The sequence below is a fragment of the Carcharhinus amblyrhynchos genome, chromosome 12 (assembly GCF_965287045.1).
Source record: "Carcharhinus amblyrhynchos chromosome 12, sCarAmb.v2.hapA, whole genome shotgun sequence".
NCBI classification, from domain to species: Eukaryota; Metazoa; Chordata; class Chondrichthyes; order Carcharhiniformes; family Carcharhinidae; genus Carcharhinus; species Carcharhinus amblyrhynchos.
This window is the reverse complement of record NC_137335.1, coordinates 47,343,932-47,364,425: the sequence shown is the minus strand read 5'-3', so window position 1 is coordinate 47,364,425 and position 20,494 is coordinate 47,343,932. Positions and strand designations below refer to the sequence as shown.

The window sequence follows — 20,494 nt, the reverse complement described above, 5'->3', positions numbered from 1 at the left end:
CTCACTGATTGTGGCCTATGAGTTAGTATTTTTAAACCAATTTAAATAAAAGGCAACCTCACCCCACCCCATAGACACTGAAACCTCCCACAGACACTGGAAATCCCCCATCCCCACACCTTGGACATTGAGACACTCCAACCCTACCATGGGTAAGGGCAATCCCCTCCCTCCACCCCACACCCCTCACCATTTATAAGGGGAACCCTGCAATGTAGCTACCCTGAGGGCCCCCTGGTATGTCTCTCTCTAGCCGGCAGGGGGCGCTGTATACCCCCGGCATGGTTATCTCAACTGCTTTCTGTTTTTGAAAGCTGGTGGGTAATCAGGATGAAGATGGAAGTAGCAGTGATAAGCTCGCTACAGTGATACTAATGGGCATGAATCTGATTATATCACTGGCAGGCGATTGGCAAAATCTCATTCTATGACCTCGCTGGCACAAATCGCATTTTTGGCCTCTCCTGAAATTTAACAGCTAGGAGGGGATTTGCACCCATAGTCTTCAAATTGTTTCTTTAAATGTTTCTCATTGTTCCTTTACAGTCGTACCTTTTAATCTATTTGCCCAGTTAACCTTCGTCAATTCTCCCCTCATACCTATGCTTTGTTTAAGTTTAATATTCTTGTTTGTGATTGAAGAATGTCACTTTCATATTAAGTTAGAATATAATATTATGATCACTATTTCCCAGTTGGTATTTTACTGCGACATTACTAACTGTCCCTACTTCAATACATAGTGTTAGATCTAAAACAGTTTCATTCCTAATTGGTTTCAATATGTATTTGTCCAAGAAACAGTCACTAAAACATTCCACAAATTCAGATTCTAGGCCATGCTTGCCTATTGTCCTGGTCTATATGAATATTGAAGCCTCCACAATAATTATTTCTGCCTTTGTTACAAGCTCCAATAATCTCTTATTTAAATGTTCTGTCCAATGGCACAATTACTGCTAGGAGGCCTATAAACTACTCCCACAAATGTTTTGTGACTTTTGCTGTTCCTAATTTCTACCCATCCTAATTGTACTTGATGATCTTCTGAAGACAAAACCCCCTTCCAAGACCCAACCTGACTGTCCACTCCTTCCCCAAGGCCTGACCCAACCTCCTTTGAGGCCTGACGGACCTCCACCAAGGCTTGACTTAACATTCCTAAGGCCCAAGACAACCCTTACCCCAATGTCCAACCCGTCCCCTCCCTCCCTCCCTCCCCCCTCTCTGAAGCCTGACATGGCCCCCACTGAGGCCCAGCCTATCCCTTCCAAGGCCGAACCCAATCTAAAAGCCTCCCCCTTCAAGGCCCGACCTGACCCAACTCCCCTCATCCTTGAGGCCAGACCTTGACCCCCATTCCATGTCCCCCCTTCTTAAGGAAGGTCTGGCCCGACCAGACACAAAATCCCTCAACCCACAATCCTACCTACTTAGCTTACGTAGATACTTTGTCAAAGATCTTTAAATCTGACTGGACCTTTCAGCTTACGGTTTACGGCAACTAGTTATTAGGTAGGGACACTCCATCAGAAGTTACAGGCTAAAATATAATATTATGAATCTGGTTATGATATAGATATCAAAATCCTACAATTTTATGAGCAACATTAAGTAATATTAGAATTACTTCTATCTACTTCCATTAGAAATTTTACAGGAAACTGCAGAATATTTAAGAACAATATTTTACCAATGCTGGATTGTTCAATAATAGTCCCTTATGATTGCCTGATCCATTCTTTTTGAAAAATAAAATTCCTATAGACATCATGGGTGCAATTTTATGACCTCTTTGCACCTGTTTTGCAGTTGGAACTTGTCATAAAACTGGGCATAAAGTGGCTAGAGGGAAATGCGCCTGTTTTGTGCCTATTGGGATTTTATGACATCTGGATTTCTGGTATGGTCAGCCTCTCACCGGAAATGGGATGGAGTTGATTAATTTATTTAAATTTATTAAAGCAGTGTTTTACATGTGTTTAATGACCCCAGCGCTCAATCATCTGGGCTCGCTTGCCTTTAAGGTCTGTCCAGGAGAGGTTCTCTCCGGCGAGGAAAACACCTGCTCCACATGAGTAGGAGACAGACATGTTGGCCTTGCATGTGGAACTGGAGACTACTGACGCTCTGTAGGGAGGCTGAGTACAAGATGGGAGTGCCCCTTGTGCAGTGCCAGACTAACAGTGCCACAGTGGCACCTTGACACTGCCAGCCTGGCACTTGGGCAATGCCCACTGGGCATCTTGGTGCCATCCACTGGGTAGTGCCAGGATACAGCCAATGGGGTGTGGGCCAGGGGGCAGGGAGAATGGATATGTGCTGGGAGTGGGGCAAATGAGGGCAGGCCAATGGGGGAATGGGCCAATGGGGGGTAGGGAGGTCCGCTGTCACTTTGCCTGCGATTGATGGGTGAGGGAGAGGGGAAGGGAGGCCCAGTGCCATTCTGCTTGCGATCAGTGGGGGAAGGAGAGAGGAGGGGGTGGTGGAGGCCCAATGCCACTATGCCTGCGATCCATGGGGGAGGCAACAACGGCCTTGATTGGTCTGGGCGGTGGGCAAGAGGAGGCAGTGGCAAATTCTCCACCATGGGCTGTCGGTCACCATGATTGCGGGGTGGGACCTAGCTAGTTGAGACTGCCTGCAGTAGCAGGGGCCTGACAGCTCTCTTTCTGTCTGTCAGACTCCTGCTACTGCAAATGCACATGCGCAGCATCAGATCTCTGAACATGCACAGTATCTCTCTCTCTACAGGCTGTCTGGTGAGTTAAGTCCTACTTACAGTCTCTCTGACTAGAAACTGATCAGCCCATCTTTTCAGAGACAAATTGGGTGTGAAAACTCACATAAAAAAAAGAACAGCAGCTCTCCCATTTTCACACTAGCTGAACACTTAGAATAAAAATCTCATAAAATTCCACACCATGGATTTGAAATGTCAGATACTTATTAGTATGCTAACAACTAACCTACCAGAAAGTAATGGAGCATTTCAAGATAACCAAAATAAATATTAATCCAGACTGGAGTATTGTACAGTTTATTGATTTATCACTTTATTCTTGAAAAATACTCTTACAGACACTTTGTAACAAATATGCTAGAACTCTTAGTTCTAGAATTCAAACAAACTTATTCGTCCACATTAGGGACATCTCAGTTGGATCTTTGCACCAAATAGATTCATATTGACAGAGGCTACTCCAATGAAGTTTCTCAATGGCATTCATTCTCTTCACTTTTTCCAGCTTTATCAGGTCTATATCAAAATCCTGCCCGTTTAGTTATTTTGGTTGTCTTCCTTAATGATGCCTTTGTGAAGGGTTTGGTTGCAGAAATGGGTTTTGTATGAATTTTATTCTTCTTCTTTATTGAAACTGATACTCTCTTTTTGTGTGGCTGGGCTTTAGGAGTTAATCTTGAAAAGTTTGCTGTGTTTTCAGCCGACTTGGCTTTATATTTCTTCTTTGCCTTCCTCTTTCTTGGTACTTTGTGAGAAGTCTTCTTCTGTTTTTTAGTTGGCTTGCTCACCGATGGTGGCTGCTGCCTTGTGTTATTCCACTTTAGAGAAGGTAACTTGGTTGCTTTTATTGCACTCCATGGTGTGATTCCTGGTGCTTTCCTGGGTTTTTTAACACGTGGTTTGACTTTCTGACGGGAAGGTTTGGATGTTGTTGGTTTCCTTCGATTGTTCTCCTTTGTAGGCCTTATTCGTATCACATGTGCCCTTGGATCCCAGGTAACAGTTGGAACCTTTGTGATTACAGAGCACTTTGTCTTGAGCTTCTGTCTTGAAGGAATGGTAGGGATAGTAATTATGCCATTCATTTCCACTACCGGCTCTGAAAGATCAAGATAATATTCACTACTCTCAAAACAATAGCAAATGTTATAAATACAACCTCCTTCTAATCGTTCAAAACCATTGATAAGAAACTCGGATGAGCAGGAAGATTTAGGGGTCCACTAAAGATTTGTTACAAAAAATAATTAACAAGGCTCATGGAATGTTTGCCTTTATTTTAAGGGGACTAGATACATAAGGGTCAAAATTATGCTGCAGATATTTAAAGCTGTATTTAGACCACATCTAGAGTATTGTGTTTAGTTCTGAGGCATCAACAGACAAAACTGGGGAGTTGTTGGCCTAGTGGCATTATCACTAGACTGTTAATCCAGAAACTTATCTAATGTTCTAGGAATCCAGATTCGAATCCTGCCACGGCAGAACATAAGAACATAAGAAATAGGAGCAGGAGTAGGCCAACTAGTCCTTCGAGCCTGCCCCGCCATTCAATAAGATCATGGCTGATCTGTCGTGGCTCAGTTCCACATTCCCGCCCTCTCCCCATAACCCTTAATCCCTTCTCTCATCAAAAACAACTGGCAGCCGGTGGAAGTTGAATTTAATTTAAAAAATCTGGATTTAAGAATTTGCTGATGACCATTAAACCATTGTTGATTGTTGGAAAAAGCTATTCCGTTCACTAATGTCGTTTAGGGAAGGAAATCTGCTGCCCTTACCTGGTCTGGCCTATGTGTGACTCCAGAGCCGTAGCAATGTGGTTGACTGTCAGCTAGGAATGGGTAATAAATGCTGGCCAACTAACCACACCCATGTCCCATGAATGAATAAAACAAAACTAGCACCAAGCCAAATAGGAAACATTAGTGCAACTAAAAAAAAAATTGCTCAAATAGTTTGATTTTAAAGGGAGAGAGGGTTGAAGATATAGATGCATATTAGGGAGGGCATCCCAAGATTTGTGCCTAAACAGCAATAGCAGAGTAAAATAAATGGATTGGGGAAGGAGGTGTGCACATGTGCCCAGAATTGGAGAAACAGAGTTGTCAGAGGATTAGGGCTCAAAGGATTATAGAAAAAGGCAGGACAAATTTAACACAAAGGATTGTGAGTCTGTGGAATTCGCTGCCCCAAAGTGTTGTGGATGCTGAGATAGTGAGTAAATTTAAGGAGGAGTTAGACAGATTTTTAATTGGCAGGGTGATTCACATAGGCAGGGAGTTCCAGTTTCATACAGGAACAACAGAAATCTGTGATTCTCTTCAGAGATCCTGCGAATGTCTATCTCCTGTCTGCCTAATGCCAGCACACTGACTCCCCAGCTCATGTCTGACTAAGTTTGAGCACTACATTCTTCTGACCTCATGCTTTAGAGGGAGATTAGGGATGAGGGTTTAGCCTACTCTGTTATCATGCTTGAGTCTTGTCACTGCAAATGAAACAATCGCAATGAGAAGCCCTTTTTGTCTGGAGGGCACGGGAGCTCAGTGTGAGACAATGGTAAGGTGCTCTATGCATTAGGAAGAAGCATTAGCTTCTGAGCTGTTACAGTGTGGAGCAGCAATAATAGTTAATGCAGTGATGTCTCAAAATTGCACAATTGACAGTGCCCCAAGCTACTCGAGCATTACATCACCCATGCCCACGCTGTGCACCTACAATTCCTTAACCTCTGTCTGTACTTCCCGCTGCCTCAGAAAAGCAGCAGCACAAACTAGGACCCCACGCACACCAGACATACTGTTTTCCACCTTCTTCCATCAGGAAAAAGATGCGCAAGTCTGAGGACACATACCAACCGACTCAAGAAAAGCTTCAACCCTGCTACCATCAGACTTTTGAATGGACTTACCTTGCATTAAATTGATCTTCCTCTACACCCTACATATGATTATAATATTACACCCTGCACTTGCTCCTTTCCTTCTCTATGCTTTGTCCGAAAAGTGCGCAAGAAACAATACTTTTCACTGTGTACAATACATGTGACATGAATAAATCAAATCAAATCAATTAATGTAATTAAATGGTAATGCTTCACTGTGGATTTACATCTGATGAGAAACAGCTAAGTCAATTAACTTTATTTTATAATCCTGATCTGAGATGTGGAAATTCTGTTTTAATGAAACATCTGAATCCGCATAGATATTGATGGACATCTACATTCAAACTTCAATGCATTTGGAGAAATGTAAAAAGTTCATTTTTTTTAGGATAGTGCAATGCTAGATTAGCAGGGCATCTTCTTGCAGCTGCATTAGCCCACACAGTAACCACACACCAGCAAGATTTAACAGTGGACAAAGACTAGAGGTCTTCATCGGGAAGAGGATACTTTCTCCCTTGCTGAACAGTTTGGATTCCATAGTTAAAGGGGCACTTATTGCTGCTCCACTTAAAATTTGGGGATCCCCAGCTGGTAACCATTATTTTTTTCTACTCATCATGAATCATATCAACTGATGTCTCTGCATTTCTAAAGTGGAACTGAATTAATACGTGTCTGCTGTGAAAAAAGATAATGAAGAGAACAGAACAGACATTCATGAGCAGTCCCTGTGATAAGGTGAGTTTTCATTTCACAGGGTTAACTGTCCTCTGTAAAAGAAATTGTCTCTCAGTTCATGTGAGTAATCACAGTCAGTGGAGAATTCAACTCTTAATTTATGAAATTAATTGCACTCTGTGGAGAACTGAACTTTTAACTTGGGATTAATTGTGACCTGTGAAAACCTGGCTGGTTTTTTACTCATGAAATTCATTTCTGCTCCATTTTTTCCCTCATGGAACTTTATTATCTGTGAAAAGCTCAATTGTATTGTGCACATTTTTGGTCCCCTTATTTGAGGAAAGGTGTAGTGGCATTGGAAGCAGTTCAGAGGAGTTTCATTAGCTTGATTCCAGAGATGTGGGGTTTGTCATATGAAGAGAGATTAAACAGTTTAGGCCTATACTCTCTGGAATTTAGAAGAATCAGGAGAGATCAAATTGAGGTATATAAAATAATAAAGGGTATGGATAAAGTAGACGTGGACCAGATGCTTTCTCTTGTGAGGCATTCTAGGGTGAGACGTCATAGTCTTAGGATAAGGAATAGCAAATTTAAACAGAGTTGAAGAGAAACTACTTCTCCCAAAGGGTTGTGAATCTGTGGAATTTGCTGCCCTAAAGTGTCGTGGATGCTGAGATAGTGCGTAAATTTAAGGAGGAGTTAGACAGATTTTTAATTGGCAATGGGTTGAAGAGTTATGGGGAGAAGGCAGGAAAATGGGGATGAGAGCATATCAGCCATGCTCGAATGGCGGAGCAGACTCAATGGGCCGAATGGCCTAATTCTGCTCCTATATCTTATGAACTGATGAAACTAAGCAAACAATTGTTATTGTCCTGCTGGAGGCATGTGTACCCTGCCTGTATTCAGCCTAAGACTTAAAACTTTGGTGTAAATGTTTTGCTTTTCCAGTACATGAACTTGGGAGGCCCAGAAGCTGGTGCGAAACAACTTCGGCCTTGGAACGTAATTGCACCCTAACTGGCCAATGACCAGCCAACATGAAATATGTGCTGTGAAAGGCGGGAAAAGAATGGATGTGGAGCAAATAGAGGATGTAATCTGGCGTTTCTTATGTGTTACCTCAGGGGGACAGCAGAACTGTCTTAGGGAGTTGTAGACCTGCAAAAAATAATTAGCAATGGAAAAACAATGCAAAGTGTCTAGCTAGCACATTCCTACACAAACCACAATCCCCAAATACCTTTTCAAACTTTATTTCTGCCCTGACAGCTCATCCCGCCCTGGATCAAAGTTGCAGCTTAAAGGTAAAGGCCGCCTGGCTGACTGACTGACCCCTACCAACTGAAAAAGCACATGGGTTGTATAAAATTGTATTCAATTGGTGCTTAATAGGCTAAGTTGCCTGCTGGACTGTTGGCAGATGTTGAAAAGCCATTCCCTGAACCTGGAGATATAGTCCAAAATGGAAGTACCCGCCTTGGTTGTAGAATTTTCTCCTTGAACAGTTTCAAGGGGCTCTGCACCTCATGCCCATCAATTAACTTGGAGTGAAGCCAATGGATTTGTTCCAGGAACCACTGGTGTGCACAGGGACTCTTGTCCAGTTCTGGGAGTATTTGGAGCTTTAGATCCTAACCATGGTTTTCAGGGATTGGTGGCAGCATTCTAGCACCTGCTAGAACTGTGGGATGAGGACTTCAGCTGGGTTATACCCAAGCTGGGCATAACCTCCTGAAACACTTGGGACCTGAAGAAGCAGGTCCCCTGATCTGACTGGAGCTGTGTTGGCAGGCCTTACCAGGTGAAGAACTGGATTAGTCCTTCGCTCACAGCCTTGCCTTGCAGGAAATAGTTTTGGGGATTCTGGTAGTGAAATCCATTAGGGTGATGAAGTATTGGTAACTGGTCTTGGCTTGGGACAGGGACCCCACATAGCCTATTAGTATTTATGAAATTACGGTTTATGAAATACTGGGAGAGACTTGAAGGGGGGACTGGTTTAATTGCGGACTGGGATTTTCCTGTATCCTGGCTGGGTTTTCCACATTCAGCTACATCAAGCCACAAACAAGACCAGGGAAAGTGCTTGCTAATGCGGGCCAAACTTTTATGGGTGTCACATGTCCAGCCATTGTGATGACATGGCAGTTATTAGAATTTCCTGATGGTACCCTGAGGTCACTACAATCTGGCAGAGTATTGTTCCTGCTTCATCTGCAGGCCACCTGTGGGTCTCCACTTCTGCATGACTACTCCCTCGCAGGTAGTAACTATAATGTTTGAGGGTTACTTATTGGCTACAAAATAGACCATGAGGTAAGTAGAAGTAAATCAAGCAGGAATGATCTATTCAACATTGTAACTGGAGCACAGTCAGTACAAGACTGCCTGAGCTGTGCTCCAAGTCACTGCCTACTCTCTTAAAGGGGCATATGCCCACCCACATACATATGTAACACAGAATCCTGGGTAACTTCTGCTTAGAGCAGGCAGTCTGCGCTACATGCTTAATTTCTGGGCTTTAATCAGGAAGGCTGAGCTCAGTCAGAAAATGCTGTAAAAATCCAGCAGGTCTGGCAGCATCTGTGGACACAGTAAAAAGTCTGACAACACCAGGTTTGGACAACACCATCTGTGGAGACAGAAACACAGTTAACTTTTTGAGTCTGTATGACCCTTCTTTGGAATTGTAGAAAGGTCATAAAAACTCAGAGTGTTAACTGTGTTTCTCTTGCCACAGATGCTGCTGGACCTGCTGAGTCTATCCAGCATTTTTCAGATTTCCAGCATCCACGGTGTTTTGCTCTTACTGTAAGCAAAAGTGAAAGAAATCAATAAAAATTTTACCTCCGTTAAGTGCGTATGTATTTACTGAGCCATGTTGAATTTTATTTGCGAATAATAACAAAAATAAATGTAAGAGGCTATTAAATATGTTGAAGAAACTAAATTAGGCACATGGGCTGAAAGAGAGTTAGGTAGGTTTAACTATCAAAATGAAACAGATTGAATGCCCTTTATTCCTTCTACAAAATCCCTGTAGCCCAAATAAATTAGAGTTGCACAAAATTATCTGAAAATATACTGGACAAATGTACATAGAAAAGTATTTGTTAAACAAACAACTGCGCTATAATCAAGACATACTTTCTTGTGGCGCAAGTCGATTACGTTTGCTCTTGACTTTGGCTGGAACTGACTTGTTTTTACTCTTCCCTGGAACAGCTGTCCTGCAGACATAAAGAGAAGGCAGTATAAGAAAGAGACTGCAATAATATGCCTGTAGTTGTAGGCTCATATGTTATCCCAAGCACAGTATTTACAATCCATCCTTAAAGTTTCAGATCCCAACAGAATCACCAAGTTAAAATATCTAAATAGTTAAAAAGAAATGAAATAATCCAGGTCCATAAATTTTTATAATAGCATGCCATGGAACATATGCCAAAATCTTCTGTCCTTGTTCACGGCCGGGATTTTCCAGTGCCGCTGAAAATGAATTGAATTTTGGCCTGAATGCTAAATTTTCTGTTCTTGTTCACAATGGGCTCTGCCATGGATGAGACTGGAGAATCCTGCCCCATTGTTCTGTTTTTTTGCTCAGCATCAGTCTGGGAATGGTGCATTGCAACATTTGTTTTATTTAAAGTTAAAATTTATTTATTAGTCACAAGTAGGCTTACATTAATACTGTAATGAAATTACTGTGAAAATCCCCTTGTCGCCACATTCTGGCGCCTGTTCAGGTATACTCGGGGAGAATTTAGCAAGGCCAATCCTCCTAATCAGCACATTTTTCAGTTTGTGGGAGGAAACTGGAGAACCCTGAATAAACCAACACAGACACAAGGAGAACATGCAAACTTCACGATGTCAGTGACCCATTTCCTTTTCTTACTTGCTCTCTGCACTTCACATGTCACTTCCTATTTAACAGTGTAGTAAGTAATTCCATTTCCAGACTGCTGCTTAAACCATTAGGAAGGCATATGCAAGCTGCCATTGGTGAATGAGCAAAATAGTTCTATTGACCAGTGCCCATTCACGTGCTAAACATCTGCCTCCTCTAAAATCAGATTACTGTGGCTACAGTGTGCACGATGCACAGGATGTACAGAAGCAACTCACCGAGACATCTTCAGCAGAATGTTGCAATACATGACCTGGAATGACATGGCCAGCAGGTGAATTGGGACACCATCACCTCTGAGTTGCCCTCCAAGTCATACCCATACTCACAAGGACATACATACCTCTATTCTTTCATTATCACTAGGTGAATATTCTGGAACTTCCTACCTAACAACATTGGACTGCATCCACAACATTGAATGCAGCAATTCAAGAAGATGGTCCAAGCTACCTTCTCAAGGGCAATGAAGGATAGGTAATAAATGCTAGCCTTGTCAGGAACACTGAAATTTCTATATTGATTTTATTTTCTTCAACGACCTTCCTCTGACACAAATGTGCTCTTTGTGACTCATCATTTGTAACATGATGAGTCACAAAACAAACCCATGTCCATCGCTCTGCAAATGTGCACAGGGTAAACGTGACCAGGTGAGTCCTCATGTGGTCAGATTAATTGGCTGACATTAAGTCATTGAGCTGAAACCTTCCCTAACATAATTCCACATCCTTGCCTCTGACTCTATCCCCTTTTCCAGACATAATTCAGGCTCAATCAGGATTTCCATCCCAAATTCTACCCATCACACAACTACTTTCTTCAATCTCAAAAGCATCAGGTTTAACCAGCACTGCTGAAAATAAGATCTGCCTCTCATTCCCCCATGCTTGACTTCTCCTTCCTGAACTCCACTCTAGATAAACTCCAACTGATCCAAAGTACTGTTGCCCATTCACCCATCACCTCAACAAAGTATAGAATCAAAAATAATAGCAAATCACTGCCATGGGTCATGCCTATCTTCGTTCCATAAATCCATCCCCCCAGATTTATGACTCAGAACAGTTCAATTGGTCTTCCATCTCTGGTCTCCTATGCAACCGACCTCTATACAATACATCAGAAGTATGAAATCTTCAACTACCACCATCTTTTTCTCTAAAGTTACATGCTTAATGCATCCCTCCCTATAGTACCACCTTCCCTTCAACTTTCCAAATCCATTTTTTCAATTATCTTTTAAGTCATTTACCCTAATGTCCCTTCTATTCATTGATGTCCACACTTCTCAATGCAAGGCATCTTGTACAAATTGCAATAATAAAGGTGCTATACAAATAATAGCTGTCTTTCAATCTTCATCTTTATTATAGTTCTCACAAACAGGATTAAACAAGCCTCTATGTTTAGTTATAACTATTGATATATATAAAGAAAAACCTTTACCATTTCAGTAAATTGATGAATTTTGAACCCTAATTAAGTACAACAGTGATAGAGACAATGACTAATCTAAAGGCATAATATGGTGGCACAATGGCATAGAGGTTAGCAGTGCTACCTCACAGCACCAGGGACCTGAGTCCAATTCCAGCCTTCGGTGGGTGTGAGTAGTTTGCACGGTCTCCCCATGTCTGAGCAGGTTATTCCTGGGTACTTCGGTTTCCTCCTACAGTTCAAAGATTTGCAGGTTGGTGGATTGGCCATGCTGAATGTGTAGGGTTACAGAGCATAGAAAACCTGGGTGAGATATTCTGTCAGAGAGTCAGTGCAGACTCGTTGGGCCAAATGGCCTCTTCTGCATTGTAGGGATTCTATGATTCTGTGAATATTTCAGCAATATTACCAGAATCATTTATGACATTGAATTCCACTGATGAATTCTATCTGAATCAATTATTTGGTTTTAGTCCTATATAAGTGATTATTTCTTTAGATTTTACTGTTTGAGTTTTAAAGATTCTAGTGTGTTTTCAAATTACCCATATTTAGATAATAATTGCCTAATAATTTTCAAGTCATTAATCATTAAAATATCTAATGATTTTAGTGGCAGCCCCCTGCTTTATTTTACAGAACTGTGTTACATGGTAGTCAAATGAGTGTAGACTAGTCATAGCTCACAACTTGTGTTGAACTCCTGTAGACAAGGTCATGAGCATAAAATGAATACTAACCTGGAAGGTTCAATGAGCTTGTAAATCATTCCTTGTGAGGCATATGCACTTGGAAAGGAAATAATCAAGAAGTATAACTCCCCTAAAAAATTATGAAAAATTGTTCAGGAAGTGAGATTTGTTATTGACTGATCTTTAATATAGGAATTTTATACCTTGATGATACAAATGTATTCATAAATTCGTATTGTCTATTCATAAATCATTAGGTGCCAACGTCTGCATCACCGTGCTGGAACATTCAAGAAGTCGGCATTATTTAACTGCCACCATTCGCATGTATTATTTTGCTAATTTTCCAACAGTCATACAATCATTTCTACTTCATGCCTAATTTGTGTTCAAATATCTGTAGGGAACCAGCTCGCTGCTTACTAAGAACTACAAATGGCTACATAACAAATGGTATCAGACAACTGAATTCAAATTGAATTCCCATTTCATCAATTGTTTACTGAGCTAACAATGTTTTTTTTATTTTAATTCCTTTGAGGAACAGGAAATTCCTGCTAGTTTGAATGAGTTGATTTTGAAATCTATTCCTTGGGTTTAAGCAATGTACAGGTACTGAATCCTACTGATTACCTGGGGTGTTTTGCAGATTTGTCAACTTGTCGCCTAAATTCCTTGTATGAAAGTTAGATTAGAATGTGTCTATATACTTAAAATAAAAGATTTTAGGCTATTAAATCTCAAATGCACATAGTTCTGATTTTCTTTAACTTAAGTGTGTTATGACAGATCTATAATCTGACCCTGCTGAGAGTTTAACAATCTCCTCATTATTTCTGGGCTCATTGATATTAAGATGTAGTGAGATCACATTAGAAACCTGTAACACCGTACATTTCCTGAACAAAGTTTCCACTTTTTAAAATAATAAGTGAAGAAAACTGCTAAATAATGTCACTATCCGAAAGTATAAAAACAACAGGACAATGTTTAGTTGCATTAGGCACAATATTCAGATTCTCACGTTTGATCCTCAAGATGTAGTAAGCAGATCAACCCACCAGATGAACTTGTGATTAGGTGTGAATAATGGAGTCCTAATGCATTGGTTATACTTCAGGACAGGATGTACTGGCTAATATCCTCCACATTGAGGAGTTGGTTACACAAATATCTTACAGCACTATCTACAGTAGACAGTGCTGTATTTTAGAGATGCAGAAAAGCAATTTTCCTAATTTTCCACATGAAATATTTAAATAAAGCCATACACTCAGGCTATAATAGAAATGTATGGCTTTTGAACAAAATAAACTGACTTTTAAATATAATCACATTTGAATTATATTTAATTGCCACAACATTGATGTCTATAAATGTTTGCAATTTTATTGAAACTCTTTCCTGCAACCCAGAGAAAGAGATTGTCATTTTAATGTATAAAAATACTGCAGATACTGGAAAATTGAAACAAATCAGAACTAAAACATTAAACCTACCTTCCATTCTCTGTAGATACTATATAACGTACAGTGTTTCCAGTCTTTGACTATTTTGTGTAGAATTGAAATAAAAGATATACTTAGTAAATCCTAATATTTCTATGGCCTGAGTTCAAATTCCGTCTAGCCAGAGCCTGCAGTTACTTGAAAAATGTTTGGCCAGATTGAAATAACCTCTAAAGAGAAATTTGCTTGTTCACCTTTACATTCCCAGATGTTGATAATTTCAATGTTGTTCGCAGCATGTTAAAAACATCTCCAATTTCTTCCCGGTCTGGACAATGCTTGGTGCTGACATTGAGTCCCTTAATCCAATTCACCATTTCTATACCTTAACAAACACAAATATTAGCCATTTTATTTCTGAGTTGGAAAGTTACATATATTTGATCAGCAGCCAAGCCACTATTTCAAATATCCATTTACCCCTCTGCCGGCACACAATGGCAGCATATACATTTGCTACAGAATTCAATGAAGTTTCCTTGACAGCTACTCTCAGAACCATTACCTGCACCACCTTCAAAGTCAAGGGGCAGTGGGTGTATGGCAACTCTATCAACTGTAAGTTCTCCTCCAAGTTACACACCATGCTAACGTGTAAATATACCATCATCCTTTCAGCATCACAGTCCAACAGTTCAAATTCTCTTTTTACAGGGGCACCAACATTATCTAAATCTGAAACAGCCATGTGCAACACTATCACAAACCATCCTGATTAAATCCCACTCATTTGCTGCTTCAAGCGTTGGACAGTACTGAAGAAGAGTAGATAATTAGGGAACAGGCCATTGAGCCTGCTGACTTAGCTTCACATTTTAAAAGTGACTGCCTTTACTTACTATGGTGAATGTCCCTTTAAATGCAACACAGCAGGGTAATGGTCACCTGGCCTGGGCGATCAAGTAGGAAGCACCCCAAAGGGGAGGATTTCTCCTAGGGCAATGGCATTTTGGAATTAGCTGCAAACATGTAGCTCTTGAAAGTCACTTGTTAATAAACCCCATTTTTTGTTCCACTAATGAAATCTCCACACTTGTTCCTTTGCACTTACCCGTTTCACCTTCAGCAAAGGAGATGATAAATTTATGATGGTGATTGATCAGTCCTGGATTGATCAATCACCCATACAGATATCCTGTTTCTTACATATTCCGGTTTTCAGATATTCCTATAACATCATTGATCAACTGGATAATAAAACAAAACCTCCAACTACCAAAAAATTTTGAGACTCCAACTACTAAAAAATGAAGGCTTACATTTGCATGATCCAATCAGTTTGTAAAAAACTTTGTGTTTCTTTATGTTAATATAAATATTGTGACTACAGTTGTCATGCATTAACGGTTAAAATTTTATTTTTTTAAACAAGTTAAGCTGCAGATTTACCAAATTGTAAAAAATGATGGCGAACATGGAGAATTAAATATGGCGGCATGGTTTAGGAGATGTTGTATAGGAAATGGGAGGTCCATTACATAAATAGATCAACATAGACTGATTGCAGTGATACTGAGCCCTGTCATTGGTGACACAGGTGTACTCAAGACTTTGGAAGCAATCTTACCGGCTGTTAATGCCCCATTGCCAGCACAGTGAGGATGGAGAATTTGGCACCCAGTCAAATCTCCATTCACTGCAGCGGGACCAGAAAATCCCGCCAGTGTGAATGGCTGTAAGATTCTGCCCTTTTAGTCAATTCCCAAATTCATATGATATAGAATTGTGAAGATATAAGAGGTGCGATTGAACAAAAATGCTTTGCTACTTCCATCTATTCCCAGTGTCTACAAGAATGATATTGCTAAATCATTGTTAATTTGAAAGATCATTACTATTAGCTACCTGATATCTTTTATCTTATTCACTCCTTTGGTTTGGAGAAATCATGGGGCTAGATTTTCTACCCCCCCACCCCTCTAAACCATCCCACCCAGCATGTTTTCCAGTTGTGGCAGTGGCTTGCCCTTGGCCACTGGTGGGATCTTCCAGTCCCGCTGATGTCTACAGAGCTTTGCATGGCTTGCTGGTCCCACTGCCGGGGAACCCGTCGCCAGTGGGGGAGTTGGAGGGGCGGGGGGGGGGTGTCATCTTCAGCAGGATCACAAGATCCCGTCGGTAGGAAGGGCTGGAAAATCCACCCCATGGATTCATTTCCAGAGTTCCAATTGAAATATTTGGAACATGAGAGCTTATAATGCCATTTCTAACACTTAAGTTTAGGACAAGTACCTATTGCCTATATTTTAGTGTTTCGCTTCCTTCTTACTCATAAGGTGCAAAATGCTTTCCAGCATTCCAAATCATTCTGGAATTCTTTGACAATCTACAAATATATTCCTGAGGGACTAAGACATCACATATGAATCATAAGTAATACAAGGTTGACAAAAGTTTACTATTTTTAGACTTCACCTAAAACTAGCCATGAACAGTATCATCAGGTATAATAACTGCTGAGTAACCCAGCACCGTGGCACAGTGGTTAGCACTGCTGCCTCAAGTGCCAGGGACCCGGGTTTGATTCCCGGCCTCAGGTGACTGTCTGTGTGGAGTTTCTATATTCTCCCTGTGTCTGCGTGGGTTTCCTCCGGGTGCTCCGGCTTCTCCCACAGTCCAAAGATGTGCATGTTAGGTGGTTTGGCTATGCTAAAATTGCCCCTTAGTGCTAGGGAAATTAGGTAGTGTAAATGCCTGGGGTTATAGGGATAGGGCCTGGGTGGGATTGTAATTGATGCAGACTCGATGTGCTGAATGGTCATCTTCTGCCCTGTGGGATTCTACAATTCCAACAAAATAGCTAAATAATCCTTTAAAAGGGCAGGCTTTTCACATATGCACAAAGATGACTGAAATGCAACTCACTCACTCATGAAATCTCCTAAAATGTACTAACCATTTAGATGTGGTGATTTATAGCCTCTGTACATATAACCATCCGTGCCAATACTATGATCATTTCCATAAATAGGAAGGATAGCATCCGTTATGTAAGGGAAAAATGTATTATTTTGCATAAATTCAATTCACAGCTACTGCACAACATATTAAATGGCAGCTTTGTAAGCTGATAGCATTCCAACCCTTGGATTTGACAGCTAAAGCTCTCATTCAGAAAACGCCATCTCCAACAGTGCAGCATATCCTCATTGCTGCACTTGAGTGGCAGCCGAAAGTGATGTTCAAGCCACTGGCCATGGACATGAAGCCACACCCCTCTTAATGAAGAGGTTAAGAGTGCAATCACAGATCCACATCTAATGCAAAAAGGTTGAAATGCACTGTTGGAGGTGTCATTTTCTGAATGGGACGTTAAAGCAAGTCTGCCCTCTCAGGGGGGTGTAAAACATCACATGGCACTATGAAGAAGCATAGAGAGATCTCCCCAGAGTCCTCCAGGATGATGTTTATCCCTCAGCTAACACCACAAGAACTGGTTATCTGGCCATTGTCACATCATTGATCTGTCTACTGTGTTTCCTACTTTACAGCAGGTGCTACAGTTCAAACCAAGCAGGTCATTTGAAAGGTAGAGCTTCAGTTGTCAAATCCAAAATAGCCTTTGCTTATTGTTTGTTGTGCAAAATCTTGACACATAGAGATAAGCTGTGGGTTTCTAGTTACAAATGTGCTTATTTTGCATATATTTTCAAGAGTCCTTTATGGAGGATAAATGTCAACATGGATTGTTTGGGACAATTTGATGTATTTCAATGTTGTAACTTCTCTGAATGTCCTTGCTTGTTTTTATATAAAACATAAACCGATATTTCTTCAACAAGTCTGTTTGTTGTCTTTTGTGAAAGTTTATTTTCTTCAATAGGGGTGACTGCTGCTTTTTTAACACGATGAACATAGATATATTAAATTCCTGTCCTTTGCTTTTAGATCTCTGCCAGGATTTGGAAATAAGATAATGACTAGGGCTGCAGTGATGCTTTCCATAGAATTATGCAGAACATATAGCACAGAGACAGGCTATTTGGCCAACAGGTTTACGCATGTCACTATGCTCCACACAAGCCTCCTTTCACCCCACCTTAACTTACATTATTGTATCATAGTCCACCTTTTAACCACTTCTTGATTTTTTTTATTTACAGAGATTTATCAGCTACTACATGCCAATAAATGCACCAAACCAGGTGTCAAAATCAAAATAACCTAACAGGTGTGAGACAGCCATAGTTTTCCGGATATAATTACCTAATGTAATACTTTAATGGATATAATTATCTAATGAATATAATATAATGAGCCCCCAGAGCTCATGTATGCCAGCAATTTCTAAATTTGCTTTTAATTTTCCATTTGTGTGTTGCAAAGACAGAATGGAATTTTGGGAATACTTGCAGATTAGGTGATAACAAACCCAGGTCCCACAATACTCTTGGTTTAATTCATTGCCTTTGCATGCCATAGCTCCATATTCAGAAGCAGTTTTGAGTATCAGTTCTTTTTCAGGTTTTGTCAGTTACATCAGCTGGTATGTTGCTACTACATACCAGAAAACGGCCAACTTTGATGATAAGTTTGCCAAGGTAAAATGTACAGTCTTCAAAGTCCATTAAGAAAGTGGATCTCTGGTCAGGTGTGCCAGATTAGGATCACATAGAACTTTGTCTAAAAGATAGGCTTAAAGTGTTGAATTTTACTGCTTCTACCAGCACATTGGGAGTCAGGGAGCCAAGTAAAATAAGGTAGGTGGCCAGAAAACAACCCCTCTCCCTTCTTATTCCCTCAAATTGAGGGCAGGCAGGCCCCACCCCTGCCTTCAGCTTTTCAAGGCCCTTAAGTGACAAATTAATTGTCACTAAAGGACCTCAATTCACCTCCATTGCCAATTTTCTTTCAGCAAGGGATTGTGGGTAATGGTGAAGTAGCATGCTTTCACTACATAACCTGCTGGCAGGCAGCAAAGGGAGTCCTTAGTGTACAGAGAGAGGTACACCCTCTTCCTTCCTGCCCTTTTAAAAATATTTTTCTTAAAAAGGCCTACCCACTCCAGCCCACCTACCCATGCTAGCAATACAATGGCATGAGCAGTATATTATTGGGGTCAATTGGTTTGTTAATAGCTCAATTGACCCTTAATTATTTTTAAACATGCTGGGTTTGCTGTTGATTTTCGTGTTATGGGAGTGAGTAGTGAGCTGGGAACCTATCCTAATTTAGTACCCTCCCACTGAAAGCATACTCAGGAGGGATACATGTAAGCCAGCCCCATATGCCTATCCCAGGGCCTCATAGTTTCAGATCCAAATCACATGTTTTAAACCTGTGTAATTATTCTTTCCTATAATTCAAGTCCCAAAGAGCAAAGTTTATCAAAGAAAACCTGAAAATGTCATTAGTTAATCATATTCAGTTAATTCCTTCTGAGGTGAAGATTGAAAGATTCTCATCAGCAAAAGTAACTCAATTAAATTTTTGTATGGCATGTCACAATATCATAACTGTAACCAGATATATCCGCACAAGCTCAGGTTAGATGTTGAACATGCTTGTGTGAATGGAAATTCCAAACACAAAGCAAATTCCTACAGAAGTTGCAAGGTGGAGGATCAATCAAGAAGATATACTGCATTCATAACAGAAGAGCCTGCAAGCCTTTTCTCATCTATGTACAAACATGTAGGCCAGAATTTTACCAACCCGCTTGCTGTGGGAATCGGAGCGGGCGAGGGGAGGACCATGGAAAGATCTGTTGACGTTGGGTGGGATTTTATGGTTTCGGGACGAGTGAGGCCCTAAAATCCCACCCGTTAAATAATCGCAATGCACTATCACATCAGTTCCAAGAAATATCAGTGTAATAAAGCTAAGGAACAGAAAACATTTTGCAGCTTTCTTCATTCTCAACACAGAAGAGGTTTGCCAAATAAATTACCGATAAAAGAGTAACCTCGTAATAGTTTCTGATAGCAAACACCACTCGATAAGATTGATTCATATGTTGTAAGAGCTGCACAATAAACGTAAATCAAAATACCTAATGATGAAATTTGGCACAACTTTATGTCATAGCATTCAAAGCCTTCCTTAGCGCTCCAGCCATAATTGCCTCCTTTTACAATGCTGTCAACTTCTTCATACTTGTCCTGGCCCACATCACCACAGAATAGTCTTTCCCTGCTTTCCTTTGCTACTGGGCCTCCCCTGTCCACTGAGCAATGCCACACATTTCTCATGCCGTATGCACAAACCTCTGGCATTGACCATAAAGGAAAGGATTGTCCAGTGGGATTTGATATGGCCTGTTACTGGAACTTGCATCAACATTGAATCGTAAGACTTTGCCCTATAAAACACTCCTACAATCAGAACCAAAAAGTTCTGTGAATTGTCGCAGCAGAAGAATTTTCTTTTGAAATGTTAAAATATGTTTCATTTGAATGCTCGTATAGAACAGACATGTTAGAATAAGTGTCAGCTTATAAAACTGATGATGTGGCCAACTATTATTAAATCTACTTGCTTTCCATTTAAGCATACTGAACAGTTTCTGTAACAGGACAATCTGCAATAATAGTTTGACACCTGATAAATCTAGAATGCATGAATGTAATCAAAATTTCTTAATAAAACAAAAACAGAAAAATGCTGGAAAATCTCAGTAGG

The 20,494-nt window shown here is 40.6% G+C and overlaps 1 pseudogene; it reads right to left on the bottom strand.

Moving 5' to 3' along the window:
* Positions 1 to 3,144: 3,144 nt before the first annotated feature.
* LOC145350460 (HHIP-like protein 2) lies at positions 3,145 to 20,264 on the bottom strand (annotated as a pseudogene).
* Between the last annotated feature and the right edge of the window lie 230 nt (positions 20,265 to 20,494).